The sequence below is a fragment of the Myotis yumanensis genome, unplaced genomic scaffold (genome assembly GCF_028538775.1).
Source record: "Myotis yumanensis isolate MYYU_CA2020_CCGP unplaced genomic scaffold, mMyoYum1.0.hap1 SCAF_4, whole genome shotgun sequence".
Lineage (NCBI taxonomy): Eukaryota > Metazoa > Chordata > Mammalia > Chiroptera > Vespertilionidae > Myotis > Myotis yumanensis.
The window spans coordinates 33,168,649-33,189,375 of record NW_027223755.1 but is presented as its reverse complement, the minus strand read 5'-3'; positions in this window follow the sequence as shown (position 1 = coordinate 33,189,375).

Here is a 20,727-nt window from a genome sequence, read left to right as displayed (position 1 = left end):
TGCCTGCTGTCCCGCGCTCTCCAGACACCCCTCCACGTTCCCTCACTTCGTCAACAGCCTGGCCCCACTCCGTGCCGGGAAGACTTCACCTGAGGTTCACACGTTGGCCCTGTATACAGGTGCACCCAAGTTGCAGTTCTGTTTGCCCAAGCACAGGGCGGGCGGGTTCCAGACAGACCGGGCAGGGCTGGGGGAGCCTTCGCCCACCACAGGCCAGCGCCCGAGGAGTGGGGGAGTGGTGGGGGAGTGGGCAGAACAAAGGGCGCTGACCTACCTGCCAGCGAGGGGGTGTCGAGAAGTACCCCTTCTTTGAGGAGTACATGTGAAACATTAAAATCTGCCCCTCCCATGGTTTCACTCATAGATGGGATATAAAACTGAAACTCACGAACACAAACAGTATGTGTGGTGGTTGCCAGAGGGAAGGAGGTGGAGGGTAGCGGGGGACCGAATATAAGGTGACAGGAGAAGATTTGAGTTTGGGTGGTGGGCACACGGTAACATAGAAACCCACACCTGAAACCTATATGACCATATTAACCAATGTCACCCCAATAAATTTAATAAAAAGGGGGGAATATTAAGAAACAAAATAAAATCTGCCCATGTAAAAATCAGAAAAGAAACAAAATTTTCTCCGAAAACCAGCCATGCATTGTGTTCAATTAAACATCCTGGAAAGAGTAGGAAAGCCAAGAGACTCAATTAAGAGAGGGAGGGTTCTCTGGAGAGCTGGGCAGCCAGGGAAACAGAGAAAGAGGCCTTGGCAGGTTTTAAAACCTCTGAGAATTCCACTGGATACCTTGTCAATTACAAGACTTACCCCCCCCCCCCCCACCCCCATGGTCTGACTGGTGGAAAGAAACGATGCCAGGCCCTGTGACAGCTCCTTTTAGGTGGCCCTTTTCCTGCCTCCCAGAGGTTTCTTTACATGGATGTACTGGTCAGTACTCAGCTTAAGGCTCAATGAGAACCCCACCCCCCCCCCCCCGCCCCCACCTCCTTCTCTCCAGTTCTCTTCTCTCTGGTATTCTGTCCTGCTACTTCTAGCCACCGTGTCTTGCTCAGACTCCCAGGTCTGTTTTCTCAACTCGGGGAGACTATGGGGCTCCTCTCGGGTTCCCCCACCTGTGCTGCAGCCTGGAAACCCTCCAGGCAGCAAGTTGAGGCAACCATAAGGCTCACCTCCTGTTTCCACTTTTGAGGATCACTGTGCTGCACCTCCTGGTATCCATGTTCAAAACCCAGTGCTCCTATATTTTATGGATTCACGTGTTTCAGGCAGCAGGGTACATCTGGTCTCTGTTAAGCTATTTTGGCTGGACTTGACAGCAAACTGAACCTGATCCAAACTAGTCAAGTGAGGTTCTTGCTCCTGGAACTGGGATTCTGCCTTGAGGATATGAATCCACAAGAAGTGAGTGTACAAAACGGAGCAAACTAAGAGGACCAGAAAAGTAAAGGTGGAAAGACTGCTGATGGCTGCACAGTTCATGTTCAAGTCCTTTCCTGACACCATGGCATTCCTATCATTGGGTTTCTTGAGACATCCTGGATTCCTTGGAATAACATCCCCTTTCTGGCTAAAGTGCATTGAAGTTGTATTCTACAGCTTGCCACTGAGGGTTCTGACTCATTGAGCACATCTTCAGGCAAAGGTGAGGGGAGAAGGCAGTTGAAAGGGAAAAACTGAAGCTCTTTAATCAATGGAGCAGGTTCCCTTGGAAGGCGGGGGGGCGGGGAGGGGGGGACGGTGAAGGCAGTTTAGGCAACAAAGGACTTTGCTTCCTCTTACGCAAGAGGAAAATAAATTTTGAGTGAGAAGGAGGGAAGTCCTCCAGGACAATGATGGTGGTAAAAGGTACAGAAGTCTTCCACAGAGCATAACAACAAGGTGGAATTTGACTGCTTGAAGAGAATGGGAAGGTTGAGGGTAAGCACAGCCGGAAGCATGCCTGCGTGACAGCAGAGTGGAGCAAAGGTTTGAGTGCACTGTTCCTGTTATAGTTGGAGATCATTGCTTTCTGGTGGAACCAACTTGTTGGTTCATGTGATTTTCTCCCACAATGAATGGTCAATAGTCCAGAAACAGGCCAGGGAAATGAACAATAGGATTAGTCAGGATGCTTCTAGGTGGCTGTACACTGGCTCACACCTGTCTCTGTAATCACAGCAGCACTCTTAGCAACACACAGAGAGAAAGGCAGGCCCACTGCTAGCCAGCACCAAGCTTCAAATACCTTCAGGCCTCTGAAGTCTAAGCAAAGGAGCCCTTTTCTGCATCGAGGCTTAAGGTTAAGGTCAAGGCTGCCTTTAAACAATACCAGTTCAGAAGATGTATACCACTTGCTTGACTTGCCTGCTTTGTGGTCCCATGTCACCTAGTCCCCAGGCCTTTGCCTCCAGGCAGGAGTGGTTCTGTCAGGGAGTGGGGGTAGGGCTGGACCAACACCCATAACCCAAAAGTTAACCACAAATTGCATCTTTTATTTTCTTGTATCTCACTGGTTCTCAACAAAAGTGGTACTCCCCTTTAGGGAACACTTAGGGAATATTTTGGAAGCTAGGGGACATTATTGGTTGTCGTGATGATTGAGATGGGTGTGGGCCAGGGATGCTAAACATTCTGACATCCTGCAACATGTACAGAAAAAAATGAAGAACTGCTGTGACTTTCAAATGTTCCATGGGACATTTATGTAGTTGAAAAACCTATTTATAATTATCTGCCCCTAGCACCTGTTCCTGTGTTGCAATAAATACAACGTAGTTCTTGAATTTTCCAGGAATGTAACTACCATTTAAATTGCGGGAAGATTGTTGCTTGTTTCATTTGGCATTTTACCAAGTGTTTTTCATTCTTTCAGAAAATGATGTACCAATAGTAATGCTGCTCGAGATTTTGTACTTGAGTTGCCAATACTGCAAGCCATCTGTGTCAGCCTGCATTTGAACTGTCACTCCACAGTGATTTATAGCTGGTTGCACGCACAGTAGTGGTGTAAATGTTTGGTATATATGTGCTTGAGCACTCACAAATAGAAATACATATTTTATTGTAAATCACATTCCATTTATTTCTTCTTTACGTTATAGAAAAGTCATTCGTATTGATCATTAGTGTACTACTTTGCAAGGGCTGCCATAACCACAGGCTGGGAGGCTTAAACAACAGAGATTTATTTTCTCATAGAAATGTAAGCTAGAGTCTGAGATCAAGGTGTTCAGGGCTGTTTCTTTCTGAGGGCTGTAAAGGACGAATCTGCTCCAGGCCTTTCTTCATGGCTTACAGAGGGGCTGTCTTCTCCCTGGGTCTTCACATTGTCTTTCCTCCCTTTGTGTTTGTTCCCAAATTTCCTCTTCTTGTGAGGGACAGTTATAATGGTTCAAGGGCCCACCCATTTTAATTACCTCTGTAAACATCTTATCTCCAAATACAAATATATTTTAAGGTACTGAGGCAAAGGCTTCATCATATGGATTTGAAGGGACATGGTCCATCTTACCTAATAATAGACAAACATGCAAATTGACCGTACCTTTGCTACACCCAAGCCACGCCCACCAGCCACGCCCACCAACCGATCCAGAGATATGCACATTAACCCAACAAAGATGGTGGAAGCCAGAGCCAGGATACTTTCTTTGCAGCCACAGCTACCATGCAAGCATCCCAGCTCTGGCCACTCCAGGCCTATTGGAGACACAGAAGTCAGGGGAGACAGAGAAGTCCTGCTCCAGCGCCTGAGGCTGGCTGCAGCCTGGGAAATGAAGAAGCCGCCTACCCCGTGATCCCAGTCTGCAGCCGGCCAGAGAAGCCGCCTGCCCCATGATCCCAGACCTCAGCAGGCCGGAGAAGCTGCCTGCCTGTGATCTCAGGCCTCAGCAGGCTGGAGAAGCTGCCTGCCCCACATCTGCCCACCCCATGTCTTTGGGAAGACTGAGAAGCCGGACCCCAGTGCCTGAGGCTGGCTGCAGCCTAGGAGACGAAGAAGCTGCCTGCCCCGTGATCCCAGGCTTCAGCCAGCCGGAGAAGCTGCCCACACTGCATCACAGGGGACATGGAGAAGCCGCCCACCTGTGGCCCAGGAGACGGACAAGCCACCCGCCCGAGGTCCCAAGCTGCAGTCACCCGGAGAAGTTGCCAGCCCTGTGGTCCAGGGTGCCAGCGCTTGTGGCCTGGGAAATAGGTTCCCTCTTCTCCTACTGCAGTCATTACTTCAATATTCCCCTTCTGAATGTCTCTCCTGTGCTGCAACCCAACTCCACTTTTCATCGGAAGGATATGGAACAGAGCAGTGTTAAAAGCTTAAATTTTTAAGCCGGTAAGGTTGGTACTTAAACATATAAATGGAAAACTAGAGTCCTTAAGGTAACAAAGGCTACAAAGGACAGGGACGTATTATATCCAGCAATCCATATGGGGACTGAAAACTTTGCAATGATGACAATTAGTGAAGATATGAATCAACTAACATAGTTGACAGGGCCAATTCTTCCATCTTTGAAAATATCCACATTAAATCTTTTTAAATAGGTTTTCATCTGCATAATCTAACACATTCTGACAAGACCACCACCACCAATGTGGTCAGTGTTGTGCTGATAAATGTTTAACAACTGGCTCTCAATCAAAGAAAACAAAACTCTGATTTATACTGTCGGCCAATTTCTGTGGCATAAATTCTCCTTCCAAGGCTGATTTCAGCTGCTAATGTGATGCCACTAAATGCAGAGCTGAGGAGAAACATGCAGTAATACACTATTATATTCTACCAGAAAGACCCAAAAGATATAAATAATGTCAAGAGTCAGAACAGTAAAGTGTAGTAAATAATTGAGGAGTGATGAATTTAGAGTATGTATTTCCTTTGGTTTTAATGTAATTTATTCACTTTTAAGATTATATAATTTAATTTTTAATAATGAACATGTTTAACAACCAGCTTAAAAAATTCCTGAAAATTTGTGAGTCTGTAAGAGCAGGCTCTAGCACAATATTGAGTGAAGTGTAATGGTTAAATGCCAAGGCTCATAGATTTGAAATGAGACTCAGCCACTTTTGGGTTTTACTGGTCAAGTTACCCGATCTCTCTATACCTCAATGTTCTCATCTGTGTCATTATAGTACCTACTGTATAGAGTTGTTGCAAAGATAAAATGAAATCTGTGTATGACACAGCACAGTACCTGAAACAATAATTCACTCCATTTGTTATAAACTGTTACTGCCTCAAAACGTTGTTGACAAAGTTACTCATGCTGAAAGTATGAAATTTTATTGATGAGAAAAATGCCTTATTTTGCGATCTACATGGAGACAGTCAATTTTTCTTCCTAGGCAGTAGATGGTAATCTACTACTAGAAACTGCAAGGGGAAAAATGACCTCAATCAACATGACTGATGCAATGTATTATTAGCTGGCTCATAAAGCAGAGAGGATGCCATACATTCTGGGATACATCTGCAGTAAGAGGCTTCATCTCAGGTATTAATTCTGATCAACTAAGCATCAGACTTAAGATGAATGGTGAGAAGGATTCTGAGGCTGCTTCTAGACTTAGCAGGAATAGAACTTTAATACATAAGCAATAGTTACGATGGTTAATGATGGCAAGAAAAAACACACCATGATCTAATCTAATAAAAGAGAAACATGCAAATCCCCTGAAGGCTTCCAGGCTGCCAGAGGGATGTCTGACTGCCTAGGAGCTACCTAAACCAGCAGGTGGTCATCCCCTGAGGGATCCCAGACTGTGAGAGGGGACAAGCCAGGCTGAGGGACCCTCCCCGAGTGCACAAATTTTTGTGCACTGGGCCTCTAGTCTATTATAATTATGTATGTAGATCCATCATATTACAGGCAAATTTTATTCAAGATAGTAAAAGAAGAATTACAGAAATCGTTCTTATAAAATGAACATTGAGTCTGTTGGGTTTGAGAATTGCTGATCTAACTTAACCATAGGACAATGGCCAGTGTTGTGTCTCAAAAGTGAGTGCTGCTCCATCCTTCTCATCACTAGCTCACCAGGTTCACCCAAAACTGGCATGATAGAACAAATGGGGAGCGATTAGCAACAAGAAATATCTGCTATTGGGTAGAAGCAAAATAAGAGTTCAAACAAAGTTGACATGGATATAGAAATAATGAAGAGGCCGGATGAGTGATTTGCTCAAAAGCCTTCAATAGACCCTTATTTCCAAAACTTCTATAATCAGTGCCACTCGACTTTCCAACGTTATTGGTCTCTTGATCATCTCTAGCACGCTCTCCTGCTCTGGCTAATCAGTCTTCTTCCTGCCCCAGAAACATCTTCATGTTATGTTTTTCTATTCAAAAAGTATCATGACTTTCTTTTTTCTCTCCAAGCCTTTGTCAGTTTTCAAAGCCCAGCCATAGGATTTTCTCACCATGTAGCTCCCTGAAACTGATAGAATTGAGCAATTACTGGGTAGAGGAGAATCTGAAAAGACACACACAGTGAGACCACAAGGAAGCAGGGGTCATGAGGAAGCTAAAATCATGGTTTACAAGCTATAAGGCAGCAGAACATATGCATAAACATATGAAAGACCAAAAGGAGTGAAATGACTTGTTGACAATAAAAGGAGGTGAGAAGCAGAGAGGAGACTTACTGAGTGAACCTAATGCTGGTGGTTGGGTGTTAATGAGCTCTCGCTGCTGAAGGGCTTGTAACAAACCCTGTCCCTAGAGCAGTGCTGTATTCTTCAGGTAGCAGTCTCCAGGAGACCCGGATATTCCTGGAGTCCTGTGAGTGCCCCATTGCTGGGATCAAAGTCCTTAACATATTTCACATGGCAGCTGTCACTTACTCTTTGGGAACACATAGCTAAGGTCAGAGGACCTCCAGATGGATAACCCTTCACAATTTCCAAACCACATCATGCCTATAATGGATATTTGTTGCTGCATCCACCCATTCCTCCCTTCTTTCTAAGGTTATCCCTATATTAGTTTCTCAGAAGTGGTGGCCCTCCCCCCAGCACCAGGGACAGTCTCCGGCTGATTGGCTGCAATCATTGGTTTGAGGGTTAAGGATAGGCCCTAAGTATGTCAAACCTGGGTGAGTTTCAAACTCCTGCTTGAATGCTAGAACAAGCTGTCTGTCTCCTCCTGGCAGTAGGAAAGCGCAGCTGGCAGTCAGCCATCCAGAACCACGGTGGGAATCTGCCTTGGGGTGAAGAGGGCACTGCAGGTGCCAGGCAGAGAGGCAGAAGGAAACTGAGTCTTTTCTCCACGCTGAGTCACGGGACCAGCCAACCCCATCAGGTTGTTGTTACATGAGGCCACTCATTGCCTTTATTGTTTAAACCTCTTTGAGTGGGTTTTCTGTTATAACCAGAAGTAGCCTAACAAACGCTGTGCCCACTTTGACATTCCTTCTTGGATAAGCCACAGGAAGAGGAGAAACATGACACCATTTGGGGCAGTTGGTGTGTAAGTACCCTGCTCTCTGGCCAGAGAGTGGTTTAGAGGCTGATTCCTGTGCTATAAATTCCAGAGCAGCTTCTACTGCAAATGGCTACAGCGAACAGCAGTGTCTTTACTAAACCACACATTCGATTAAAGCCATGTGACTAACTTGATAGCTGGCACACAGAATCAGCGACAGCAGCGTTGTCAGACTGCAGGCTACGGAGCCTCATTCATATGCACAGTGGCAATGGGGACGTCTGCACACCCCAAATGCGCTGGGAGGAGACCAGCAATGTGGCTAGGGAAGCATCCAACACTTATTGTACCTACTTCCAGGTGTGGCCTTACAACACCCCCTCATTACCAGGTAAAGCAGAGTGGCTCCCTCTTCCTTCCCACCAAAGGATCCCAACCACATACAGATGAACTGAATGCTAACAGTTACCATTTATTGATCATTCTCTACGTATTACCAAGTGCTGCCATGCACACTTCACATAAATTGTCTCACTTGATTCTCATGCTGTACTTGGAAGTAGAAACTATGGGTATCTCCTCTTCAGAGGTTAGGAAACTGAGGCACAGAGAGGTTAAGGTCCGATGGCTTTACGTAAGAGGCAGAGTAGGAATTGCACCACTGCAATGTGACTCTGGTTTCTCAACCCGTATACTACACACCACATTTTCTTTTCTGCTCCCAGACTCCTCCAGTAATTTTGGAAGGATATTCATCTTTATAGTTTTAAATTATGTATTTTGTATGCACACATATACTGTCCGTGTATATTTTATATGTATAAAATTACGCATTATTTACTTTTTATATTTATATTATTGTTGCTTTTTGTCAAAATCCCCGGAGTACTCCCTTCCCTAAGCGGCTGGGATCCACCCTGGGACCTTCAGCATCCTGGCCTGAGAGTAGGCTCCCTCCTGGAAAAGCTGCAGGGTAGAACCAGCTGGCAAACTCAGAGTTCACAGTCTGGTGTAGAAAGAGGTGTCAGATTTCATCCAAAACCTGATTGAACCTGGTGAACATTCTGGCCCAGGAATAAGCTAAAAGGGCTCAGGACTCATGGCCCAGCAGACACAGCTGATTACACCCTTCTCCTTTGGATGAGTATCACTGTGTCTAGACGTTGGAAGAGTTGGTGCTCTCCTATGAGGACATGGCCGAACATGGTAGAGTTGAGGGACCTAGCCAGTGACTGTGAAGACAAATAGCACTTTACTGGAAAGTGGTGGCTATCACCTACCAACAAATGATACAAATGTTCCACGGAAAGCACATCACACCAAGTAACACTCATGACTTGAGCTGAGAGAAGGGTCTTTCCCAACTCTTAAGGGCCTAGGTTTTCCTTTAGTACCTGGGGTGGGGCAGAAATGAGACAAGGTTACTGTATTATAACACAACCAAGCAACTGATTTCCGACCCTCCTCTTTCCCTGGACGTCTCAGGATGTGGGGGGAGGGAAAAGAGTCTCTTCTTCATTTGAGGAGGCAGTTTAATTAGCGTTCCATTTGTCAGTGTACTACTTTCTAAAGCGTTTTCTCTTACTGCAGTAACCTACACTTCGTCATTATTAACCTACTTTTATAGTCACTGTTTAAGCTACCCTTTCCACTCCCAAGAAACTGAAAAAGGCTCTCCTTCATTTAGCATTCACTATGAATCAGGAATAGTTATAAAGAGTAACTCATCTTTCCTTCTTTTCTCAGATTAAAGTGAAACTTGTTTGTGTTCTTGGAGTTTAGTATAAGGATGGCAGAGGTACTGCTCTGATTGAGGCTGTTAAATATGGTGAGAATGGGTGGTCCACAGCAGTGAGTCCCATAGAGTGGTAGAAGTGGGGTAACCTAATACATCTAGATCTTTAGCCTTGGTCCATGGAACCAGTAGTCCCCAAGGACAAAATTGCTAGTCAATTTACCAAGGTTCTGTTTGACATGCATGGCTGGAGAAACTAGTCTGAACCAGCATTTACTCAAAGATTCTGCCTCTCTCGCTCTCTCTGCTAGATTATGAAGGTCTGAGAATCAAGGACTGGGGATGGGCTCCGCTGGTCTGAAAGTTTGGGTACCTTGGGGGGCAGGGATGCTCCTACCAGAAGAAATGATCTTGGTTCCTATACTCTGGGATCTGAGGCTGCCTCTTGGCCATCTCAGATTCGTCATGCTTCCTGGGGAACATTCTTTCCTTGTTTTCTTCCTGCCCATCCTCTTAGCTTTGGTTGTAATTTCAAGTGCTGATACCAATATTCAAATGAGTGTAGAGTCAAGTTTAAACCGGACACTGCACCAGTACTGGCTATGGCAACAGCAGTGACAGCAACAGCTTTGTGGAGGAGACATGGGTGTGCTCAGTGGAAGCAAAGGGCCATTGTGGCAGCATAGGTGGCCTTAGAAGGCTCTAAAGCTTTTGGGGAGGGGAGAGGCAGTAGGGATCTCTGAGCTGATGAAAGCCAAGAAGCTTATCTGCAAAAATTTCTTACCCCCTGAATTCACCTATAAATAAATGCAGGTAATTGGGAGACAGAAAGTGAAAGGAAGTGCTGAGACAGTGGGTGGATCTGAGTCAAAGAAATGCTTTTAGTTACTATTTATATGACATCTCTTTACTTCCAGAATGGTGCAACCTGGGAAAACACAGTCTGAACAATTTTCAAGCCTGGAGCACTTTTAATGACGACCAACTTGGAGAGGGAAAATATAAAAGTTTGTGTTTGTGTTTGGTGTTTTTTTTGTTTTTGTTTTTTTTTTTTTTTTTTTTTTACCATACCTATATAAGATTTTCTGGTAATAGAATTATCTAGAAAAACATTGTTACTAAGTTCTGTGATTGATTTAGTTTATAAATTTTTGAAAATTTGACCACCTCTTCCCATATTTTGCCAGGAAAAAATACACCTGAGGATGCTTAGATTTTTTTAAAAAATATATTTTTATTGATTTCAGAGAGGAAGGGAGAGAGAGATAGAAACATCAATGAGAGAGAATCATTGATTGGCTGCCCCCTGCACACCTCCTACTAGGGATCGAGCCCACAACCTGGGCATGTGCCCTTGACCCGAATCGAACCCAGGACCCTTTAGTCCACAGGCCGATGTTCTATCCACTGAGCAAAACCAGGTAGGGCTGCTTAGATATTTTTATTTAGAAAAATCAAATGTTTAATCATGTACTATATTACTTATATGAGTTATGCTATGGCCATATTTATTATAGTATTATAACTGATACAAATTTACCTTACAGCACACAGGTGAAAATCATTCTTTAAAATCAAATGAAATCTGATACAAGCACCAGTGTAACTGTTGGGGAATTTAATCTTAGTTGTACTTTGGGAGGCCTTTTGCTATTCCCCCAGCACAGCGAGTGTCCTGGAAAGATTATGCAATTTCAAATAATTTGTAAGTACTACGAGTGGGATGGTAGGAACAGTCTGCTCAGGGACAGGCAATAAGGGGGTGCATTTTGTAAGTAATTACAGACAAAAATAATGCTGATTAAAAAGTTGCTCTGCTTTTTATTATCACCACACACTGGCAATTTTAAACAGTGATAGATATTCCACTGTGAAAAACAAATTTTTATGGGTATAAATATTCAACATTTGCTGTGAATACTATTGAGTTTTAATAATATATGTAAACTACAAATTGGAACTTTTTCTTAAATATCCTTTAAAAATACTTTATTCTACATGGACTTCAGTTAGAAGAACCATTAGTCATTCAGTTCTTCCCTGCCCATCACCCCCACCTCTGCCAGGGACCCATTGTCATACACATTTGTTTAGTTATGAGTTCCTGAAGATTAGGAATCATTTGGAGGAAGCCCTGTGTGCTACGTATTCCTGCATCAAAACAGTAGATTCAACTCAAAACAAGTAAAGATAACACACTCATTATAAAGATGAAACAATAGAACTTCAGTTACTTCAGTTCTCCTTACATGACAACTCGTAGTTTTGTATTTAAAATTTAAAGCAGTGAATTAGAATGAAAATTGCAGATAATATTTTTGTTTGGTTAGTGCCTTTTAGTTCCTAACTGAAATATCCTACTGAGTTTGCATACGTTTTACTAGTAAGTTAGAAGTTTATATTTTATATTATTAACTCTTTTACAACTAAGAAATAAATCAAGAAAAAAGTTATTATTATGTGGTTAATTTTTTTTTTTTAAAGTCTGGCCGATGGAGATAAGGATGTGAAGTTAACGATTGCTACTGGCGTCCAATGTGCTAGCGATGCCCCTGCTCTGGTGTCCACGCCAATGCAGGCGCCACTGTTCTGGGCAGTAGGTCTATTTAAAGGTGGCAAATCTGCCCGCCCAGTCACTGGGGCAGTCTCAATGGCTCCTGGGCGTTCATGTACTACCCATCCATAAAATAGCCTCTTTCTGCCTTGTTGTAGGCAACGTGAGGCCATTGGTAACTGCCATTCGTTCCTTAGTCTGGTGTTGGGTCAGGCCATCCTTTTCCTCTCCACGCTGAGTACCTTACCCTTCCTGGACAATTATGCTTGTTGCTAAGGTTTTCAGAAACCAAATTCTCCTGACATAGCCCTCCTGCAGAGAGAGCTCAACTTTCCTCATTGTGTATCTCATTAAAACGAGGTAGGTCAGGATGGGGACAGGGAATTTGGGGTAATCTATCTCGTTGTTTTGTCTTGAGACTGGAGAAGCATGAAACACAGTCAAATTTTCTCTTGAGTTATCTTGCCATATTAGTCAAGAGTACCATGAAATCTGCCTAACCGGTTTGGCTCAGTGGCTAGAGTGTTGGCCTGTGGACTGAAGGGTCCCAGGTTCGATTCCGGTCGGGGGCATGTACCTTGTTGTGCAGGAGGCAGCTGATGGATGTTTCTCTCTCATCGATGTTTCTAACTCTCTACCCTTCTCCCTTCACCGTGAAATTTCACTGAAGCCGACATTGTTGTGAGTACTATCAATTTAGAGACGTAAAAACGATTGCATTTGTAGTGCTCTTAAATCACACATGCTTAGAAATATTATATTCCACTTGAGTCACTGAGTTTGTTCATTACAATTTGGCTGCATTTTTGTGGGACATGGCAGTGTCCATCACTGATTATATTATTGTTCTGTAGTCTTGTTAGTATAATGTGTTATTGTGTACACAGGGGTGATGGTGTGTCTTTGAAGCTGACAGAAGATCCTAGTTGTGTAAGAGACAGTTCATCAATTAAACCATGAAGTATTAACTGAGCACTCAATTGTGCATAATGTTATGCCAGGTGCTTCATGGACCCTGAGGACTGTTGGGGGTCTATCTCAGGTGCTGTCTTCCTTAGCACTGACCGTTGGTTTGCTTTGCAGCACTATGGCTATTCACACTGGGTGGTTAGTATTTCTTATATGCATATAGAAAACAACAAATTACTAATCCTCAGAGGTCACCACCGAGGTTCTCCTAGGTCTGCTGCACTAAGCAAGAGAAGAAAAACTCTCTTTAGTGGTGGTAGGACTGGGGTCCCTGGGGTCCCTGGATAGGCATCCCAAACAGCCAAAGTATGTCCTTAGAGCCTGGCTCCTCATTAATCATCACAACCAAATCATTCCTCCTACTGACTATATCACCGGTCCCTGAGCCATCGTCTGTCTGGGTTTCTCTGCAGCCTCTGTGTAATCTCCTGTTTAGCACGTACACTCTGGTGAAACATTAGTTCCCTTCTTCTGCCTTCCCTTTTCCCCTTCACTGAATGATTGAAGCCATGACTTCTCTGCTGCATGCCAGTTTTCTCTGATCCGTGGCCACATGGCAGAACATGCCAACACGTAGTCCCTGAAGTTTTGTATTTTACATCCAGGTATACTGAGAGTGCCTCAAATCTCCCAGTCTTAAAATCCAATTCCTGGGAGGAAGAAAGGCCCTTCATTTGACTGGGATGACATGCCTATGGATACGGGTGGGGAGTAGGGAACTATTTCTTCAAAGGAGATTCTGGGCACAATCCGCATAGTTTTTTAGCACTCCTTGTATCTCTTTTCTGCAAAATGTTGGTTTGGTCCCAGATTTGTCCTGTCCTGGATTTGATACAAATGCCCCTGTCAATATCTTGGGCCATGTTAGTTCCCCGTCTCTCTACCAATGGTATTGACAGCCCAGACATGAGGGTTCTCACACACAGTTTCTCTCTCCCTCCTTCTCCATCAGCTGAGCTCCCCACTCCCCAGCTTCTGTACCAATAGCTGAGATCAGTGTGCTTCTAGCCCTTTTATTCCTTCTCCAGCTGTAATAAACTCTTTGTATTCCAGTGCCCTTCTGACTCCACCTGCTCTCATTAGAAGGCAATGAAGTTCCTGCTGCAGCTCAGGGACTTGGGCCTGGAAGTGCTCGTTAGAACCCAGATTCCATTTCTCCACAGAAGCAGTTTTTGTCAGAGCTGAACTAATGCTTGGGGGCAGTACCTCTCATGGCTGGTGCCTTTCATATCAAGTAGGCTTTTTATAGGCTGACGTGAGAGCCCAGCTACAATTAAATGTCAATTCTGAAATGTTTGTTCCTGTAACTCAATTGTTGTCTAAGGAATAGATTTTTCTGGGGAACAAAATCCATTTGTAAATTAGAAACCCTCTGATACGTCACAAACAGTCTGGGCCACGTACTCGAGCCTGTGCCTAAAGCACAGTGTGGGCCTCAATGTTCAGAACAAAGGTTCAAACGAAGGGCATCAAAGCAAGGTACAAGTGGATAGTCATATCTTACCTCAGGATTTGTCAGAGGGGCATGGATGCCTGAACTTGGGGTGTTTGTGGGGAAAGGATTATAGTTAGAAGCGGGAATGAGGGCCAGGGCCCAATATTAGACTCTTCTAGCCAGGCAGAGCAAAAACTGGGATGGGACCCAGGAAGGAGCTGGGAAATGGTTATTGCCAGTCATGGAGAATATAGGAAGCCCCCAACAGATGCTGGACTCAGTTGTGTTGGAGCTGGGACAGGTGATAATAGCTAGAAAGTACAATTGTTATTATCAAGGCATCTGTCCCAGGCTGGGGCTATGATTGAAGACCCTAAGCAGGATCTCAAGAATGAAACAGGATCTCCAACTGGGAACAGTTGGAACTAAAATGTATCAGGAGAAGAAAGGAGTATGTATGTCTACTGGGCACGGCAACTCCAGTATCAGAATGAGGCATCGGGGAGGGAATGAATAGTGACGATCAAGGGCCTTAGAGAGAAGCCCAGATGCTAGTGCTGAATCGCCACATTTTTGACTTACCCTGCACCTGCACTTTAAATGGACCCCTGAGGACAAGAAATGATTGGCAGGTCTTCTTTATACCTAGTACACTGCCAAGACCCAAACACAAGGCATCCTGTTTGCCTTTCTGTTGCTTAGCAACAACCACCTCCTTGATTACCAGAGTTTTTCTGAGCTATCTACTCGGAAACTGGGTACATGGGGCTACAAGGAAGAAAGCAAAGGCCAGCTAGTTCAATCAAATACAAGTTCACTTGAAAATACCAGCAAGTGCATTCCCAGTACAAGCTCTGAGTGGGAGCAACAGACTGATGTCATGCTGAACCCAAATATAGATGGGAGGGGAGTGGGAATGGGAGGGAGAGGGAATCCTAATGTTCTGTAAATCCTGGAATTATCAGAAATGGAGAGAGGGAGAGAGAGAGAAAAGTAAGTAAATAAAATGTCAGATGCTGTTATTTTAAATATTAGATATGTTTTAAATGTATATTAAAATCAAATTTCTTCATCATTCTCTTTCTAGTATAGAGATTAATTAATTCTGTAAAACATGAAGAAAAGCAAGTACCTTGACATTCAAAGAGCTTCAAACTTCCCAGATTAAAATGGTCATAAACATTCCTCAGGAATTGCAGAAATGAAATGCTGACATGTTAAATTGTTGGGACATTCTGTTCTCTGCAAGGTAGAACAAGGGCCGAGTCATCAAGGAGATGACATAATGCCACAGACAGTTTTGAAAAGTCAGAGGTAGAGACCTGAAGGCTCTATGCCCACCTGGAAGATCATCAGATGGAAAACATTCTACCTCCATTGATCACATTTGAATCTGGAGGCACTGTGCTTAGGAGAAGAGCAGCGAGTTGAGAGTCTCTGTGTCTGTCCGTTAAAGCCTTAAGCTATGTATCTATCAACCATAGCTGATGGAAAACATGCCTGTGCATGTCTCTTCTTTAAAATTAGGGATGTAGAATATTCTGTTACGATTAGGTATCGCTTACATGCCCACCCAAATCAACATTCTCAAGCAAGTTAAAAAATGTACATAGTTCTTTCAGTCTTTGTGGACTTAAAAAAATCATTTTTGTTTAAACAGAACTTTGTGCCATTTCATTCATCACTTATTTATTCAATGAGGTATGCCTAAAAAGAGAAATCTTTCAGGTCATATTATGGCTAGTGCTGGTAAAAATTGTAGTAGGAGAGAAGGGACAGGAGGGAGAAAGGGGGCGGGAAGGAAGGTAGAAAAGGTGGAAGGGGGTAAGGAGCTAGGACTGAGAGGGGTAGAGGTAACTCGGCCACATCCTCTAGGCCTAGCGCCTAGAGCAGCCGTGGGCAAACTACGGCCCATGGGCCGGGTCCGGCCCATTTGAAATGAATAAAACTAAAAAAAAAAAAAGACCGTACCCTTTTATGTAATGATGTTTACTTTGAATTTATATTAGTTCACACAAACACTCCATCCCTGCTTTTGTTCTGGCCCTCCGGTCCAGTTTAAGAACCCATTGTGGCCCTCGAGTCAAAAAGTTTGCCCACACTTGGCCTAGAGTCTCGGGGCAATCAAGGCCACAGTTGTATAGTTGATAAAATTATTATTATTATAACCTCTTGAAGTTTTATTTCATTTTTGCAGTAGAAATTATTGCTTGGTTTCCTTTTAAGACGTCCAAGTTTATTTTCTCAAGAAATTACTACAATCCCCTCCCCGCTCCCGGATCATCTAAGGATGTAACCAGTTTACTTAAAAATATTAGAAACATTGGTTAATTTACATAGCTATCAGTACGAAAGTTTTGGCCCTCTCCCTTCAAAAAATCAGAAAGCACACCAAACAATATTTGGATAATTTATTTTAAATTATTTTTTCCTCTTTATCAAAGTAATTCATGTGGGTAATTAAAAATTCAAATAGTACTAAAAGGCTTATCATGGAAAGCCTTTAATAGGTTTCCTCCTTGTCTGTCCCGCACCCCCTCCCTAATACAGTCTCACTTCCTGGAGGCAGTGACTTAGCTGTTAATTTTGCTACTTTTTGATACTTTTCTCCATATTTTAAAATAATGTTTGCTATATATTGATTTATTCATTTTAGACATTATCAATTTACTTTATGGTATAGATATTTAGCTTTTTTCATATATATTCCTGTATTCCTTTCTTCCCTCCCAATATAGTTATAGCGCCTTATTTAGTCTGCCTTGATATTGTAATAATAATACTATATATAATTATATCATAATTAATCATTATTATTATAATTGTTTACTATGGAGGCAAATCTCTAATATGATTATGCCTCTTTCTTGTACAATGTTTTGTTCTTCTTGAATTTCTTTTGTCCCTCATTGGTCTCATTTTCCGCAGTTGTCAGATGTGTGTGATGTGTGTATGTCTGTGTGCATACTAGTACATGTGTCCCTTAGTCTCTCGTATTAGAACATTCCTTAAATGTCTAGTGATCTTTGAGTCCATTCGTGTTGAAATGTGAAGTACTGAAAATCTGAATTGAAGCTCTGTGAGTTGTGTGGGCTTGCCAGATTTGTATTGGGAAACCACTAAGTATAATTTGTGGGAGCTCTTTTTTTCTGGAGCAGTTTTTTCTGGAAAAGAAATTGCTAATTTCCTGTCCGTGTGTTTGTGTGTGTGTGTGTGTGTGTGTGTGTGTGTGTGTGATCTTGGTGATCTTGGTGATCTTGGCTGCTGGTATTGCCGGTAGTGGGTTGGGTGAAGGAGGCTGCCTATCCCACTATTCAGTGTACAGATCATCACTTAATTGTTTTTAGACGCATGCATCTCCTTCAGGGGCTGGCTGCGTGAGTGCTGAGTCAGCCTGTGTCAGGCTCCGGGTGTCGGTGCCTGCAGTGAGTGCTGTGTAGTCTGAGAGGAGAGTGTCCCCTCACCTCTGGTTGGTGACCCCTCTGCAAACCCTAGGTTCTAGATTCTTTAGGTTCTTCTCCAACCCTCCAAGCAACTTCCATTGCAATGACCATGTTTCATGGGGAGTCTTACTTAAGAAATTAATCATGAATGAAAAACACAATCCAAAACCATTAAAATATACACTTTTGTGAGTAAATTGTATGGTATGTGAATTGTATCTCATGAAGCTGTAAAAAAATTATCCTCACATCAAAACAGTGTGCAAACAAGTGGACACTACCTTTCTAATGAAATAAACTGGATAGGTCTATGTGTGTACATAAAATAATTCAAATTTACTTTTCATATTGGAGATGAAAAATAAATAGTAAAAAGGCTACAGAGAACATTCAACTTGGTAGCAATAAATAAAGCAATATAAATAATCAAAACGGTCAAATTTGAAAGAACTTCCTAATTGTTATGTAAATTATAGGAAAATCTGAGAAATAATATGGACATATGCAGCAATGAAAACAATTCTCTGTAAATGTTCCATTTTCTATAGAAATTACTCTCATAGGAATAATTCCCAAAGAAATTAAGGATCATAACAAACAAAAAAACAAAACACCCCCAAAATAGAAAAACATAAAAGGCAACTTCTATAATAAATGCTGTTTGTGGCATGCATACACACTGAAATAAACAACACTGCCACATTCACATTTCTAATTTAATAAATAATCATAGAAAACACACTGTACACAGAAATCATTCATATAAAAATGTAATAAGAAATGAAATTTTGGATGCAGTATAATGAAAATTGTAAACCGAGGAACATGGTTTGATAAAAAGTCTATCTCTCCAATGTGTATGATTAAAATAAAGTTTAGAAGCGTCTTCTATCCAATCCTACAAGTAAACCTAGAAAATCAACAGGGACTTTTTAAATCCTCAATAACATTAATTAGGAGAACAGACGGATCAAAGAAGATAAGTAGCTAAAGAATACTAAAATAAGAGGAACTCATACATCTTAATGGACAAAACCACAAGATTTCTTTTGTGAAATAATAACCCCAATACCTATATTATACATTAAGGACTTGTTTGCTGTTGAAGGCTGATTTTAGGTAATGAAGGTCGAAATGGTTAATCTTACAATTTTAAAAATGGGCAGATGGGGCGCACCCCTGCTCTGTAGAGCACGCCTGCCTGAATCTTCTTTTGGAGTGTACTTCGCTTTCTCTTAAACTTCCAGCGCCCTTCTTTTGCCCGTCACTCCTCTCCTGAGCCCATGCCCAACTGGCTCACTTTTCCTGCTTCTGTGACTTTCTAAATAAAAGAGGAATAAGCAGATGGAAACCTCTGCTTTTCTTATCTTTGCTCTTTCAGAGGTAATGACTTTATCTCCTTCCAGAATACCTTATGCATATTATTTAGATACAAGCAGATTAGGTGCCCCAATCAAACTACTCACAGCTCTGCTCTTTTAGTTTTGAAGAAATGATGGAGAGTTATGTCAGTTTCCTGTGGGTGCTGTAACAAATGACCACAAATTGACATCTTAATTAACAGAAGTTTATCTCTCATAGTAGGCTGAATTCAAGGTGCCAGCAGACCAAATATTAGAACAAGAGATGCCCCTAGTGTTCTTATCATTTAGGAAATTGTAAGGATTTTTAAAAAATATATTTTTATTGATTTCAGAGAGGAAGGGAAAGGGAGAGAGAGAAGCATCAATGATGAGAGAGAATTATTGATTGGCTGCCTCCTGCACATCCCCCACTGGGGATTGAGCCCGAAACCTGGGCATATACTCTGACTGGGAATTGAACCGTGACCTCCTAATTTATAGGTCAATGCTCAACCACTGAGCCACACTGGTCAGGCAAGGAAATTGTAAGGATTTTAAGAGCTCTGTGTGGAGCCGGGACGGGGACCAATATATAAATTTTATAGTATTTCACATATACCAAAACAAGTTTCAAGTCAAAAGTCATTTTGCTGGGGAGGTCAGTCTTCTATTGAGGCTGATAAAGTGAAGCCCACCCACATTATGGAGGATAGTCATTTTACTCAAAGTCCGCTGATTTGAATATTGATCTCATCTAAAAAATACCTTCACAGAACATCCAGAATAATATTTGGCCGAATATCTGGGTACTGTGGTCTCGCTAAATTGACACTTCAAATTAACCATCACAGTGATCTTTGCTTCAGAGCTCCCCATTGGTTCAGCTGAAACGATTGGATCTGCATTGCAATCCGAGAGTCTTCCTAACAATTCTGATTCTCCCCCACCCCTTTATTTTCACAGAATCGTGGTCCAAAAACTCTTCCTGCCCATTCCTGCTTCCTTCTCCTGTTTTTCTTCAAGGTGTTGCACTGCCCCTCCCCCACCTCTTACCTGTTACATTCCTAACTGCCTCAGTGTGCTTCCTGAAGACCTACACGGACACACCCTCAGAGAAGAGTTTTGGAATAAATACTTGCAGGCCTCTTTTTTTCACCCCTTCCTCCCATTGGATTTCCTGGGTGATGGGAGTGTCTTCTGTTCTAATAGGCAACTCTTGGTGAGCTAACTAGTCAGGATGGGAGTTGGTCAACAGAAAGACCAAAGACCACTCTGGGAAGGAGAGAGGGAATGGTGAATGAGTTATTGATAAATCACAACTAGATGATGCAACCTCCATAAAAATCCCCAATATTTGGGATCAGAGAGCTTCCAGGTTGGTAAACATGTGAAGGGCCTGGGAGAACAGTGTCCCTGGAGGGAACATGGCAGCTCCATGCCCTTCCCACACACCTTGCCCTGTGTGTCTCCTCATCTGGTTGCTCATCTGTATCCTTCGTTATATTCTTGACAATAGATCTGTGTGTTTCCCTGAGTTCTGTGAGCCATCCTAGTAAATTATCGAACTCAAGGAGGGGATGAGGGAACCCCAATCTATGGCTGATTGGTCGGAAGAACAGGTGACAACCTGGGACTTGCGGTTGGCATCTGAAATGGGGCAGCTAAGGCACTGAACCGTGTGGGATGCACTAACTCTAGATAGACAGTGTCAGAATTTAATTGAATTACAGGTCACCCCCTCTACCCCCGGTGCTGCAGAGAACTGTGCCATGTATGTAAAACCCACACATCTGGTGCCAGAGGTATTGTGAGTAAAGAAAAACACAGGG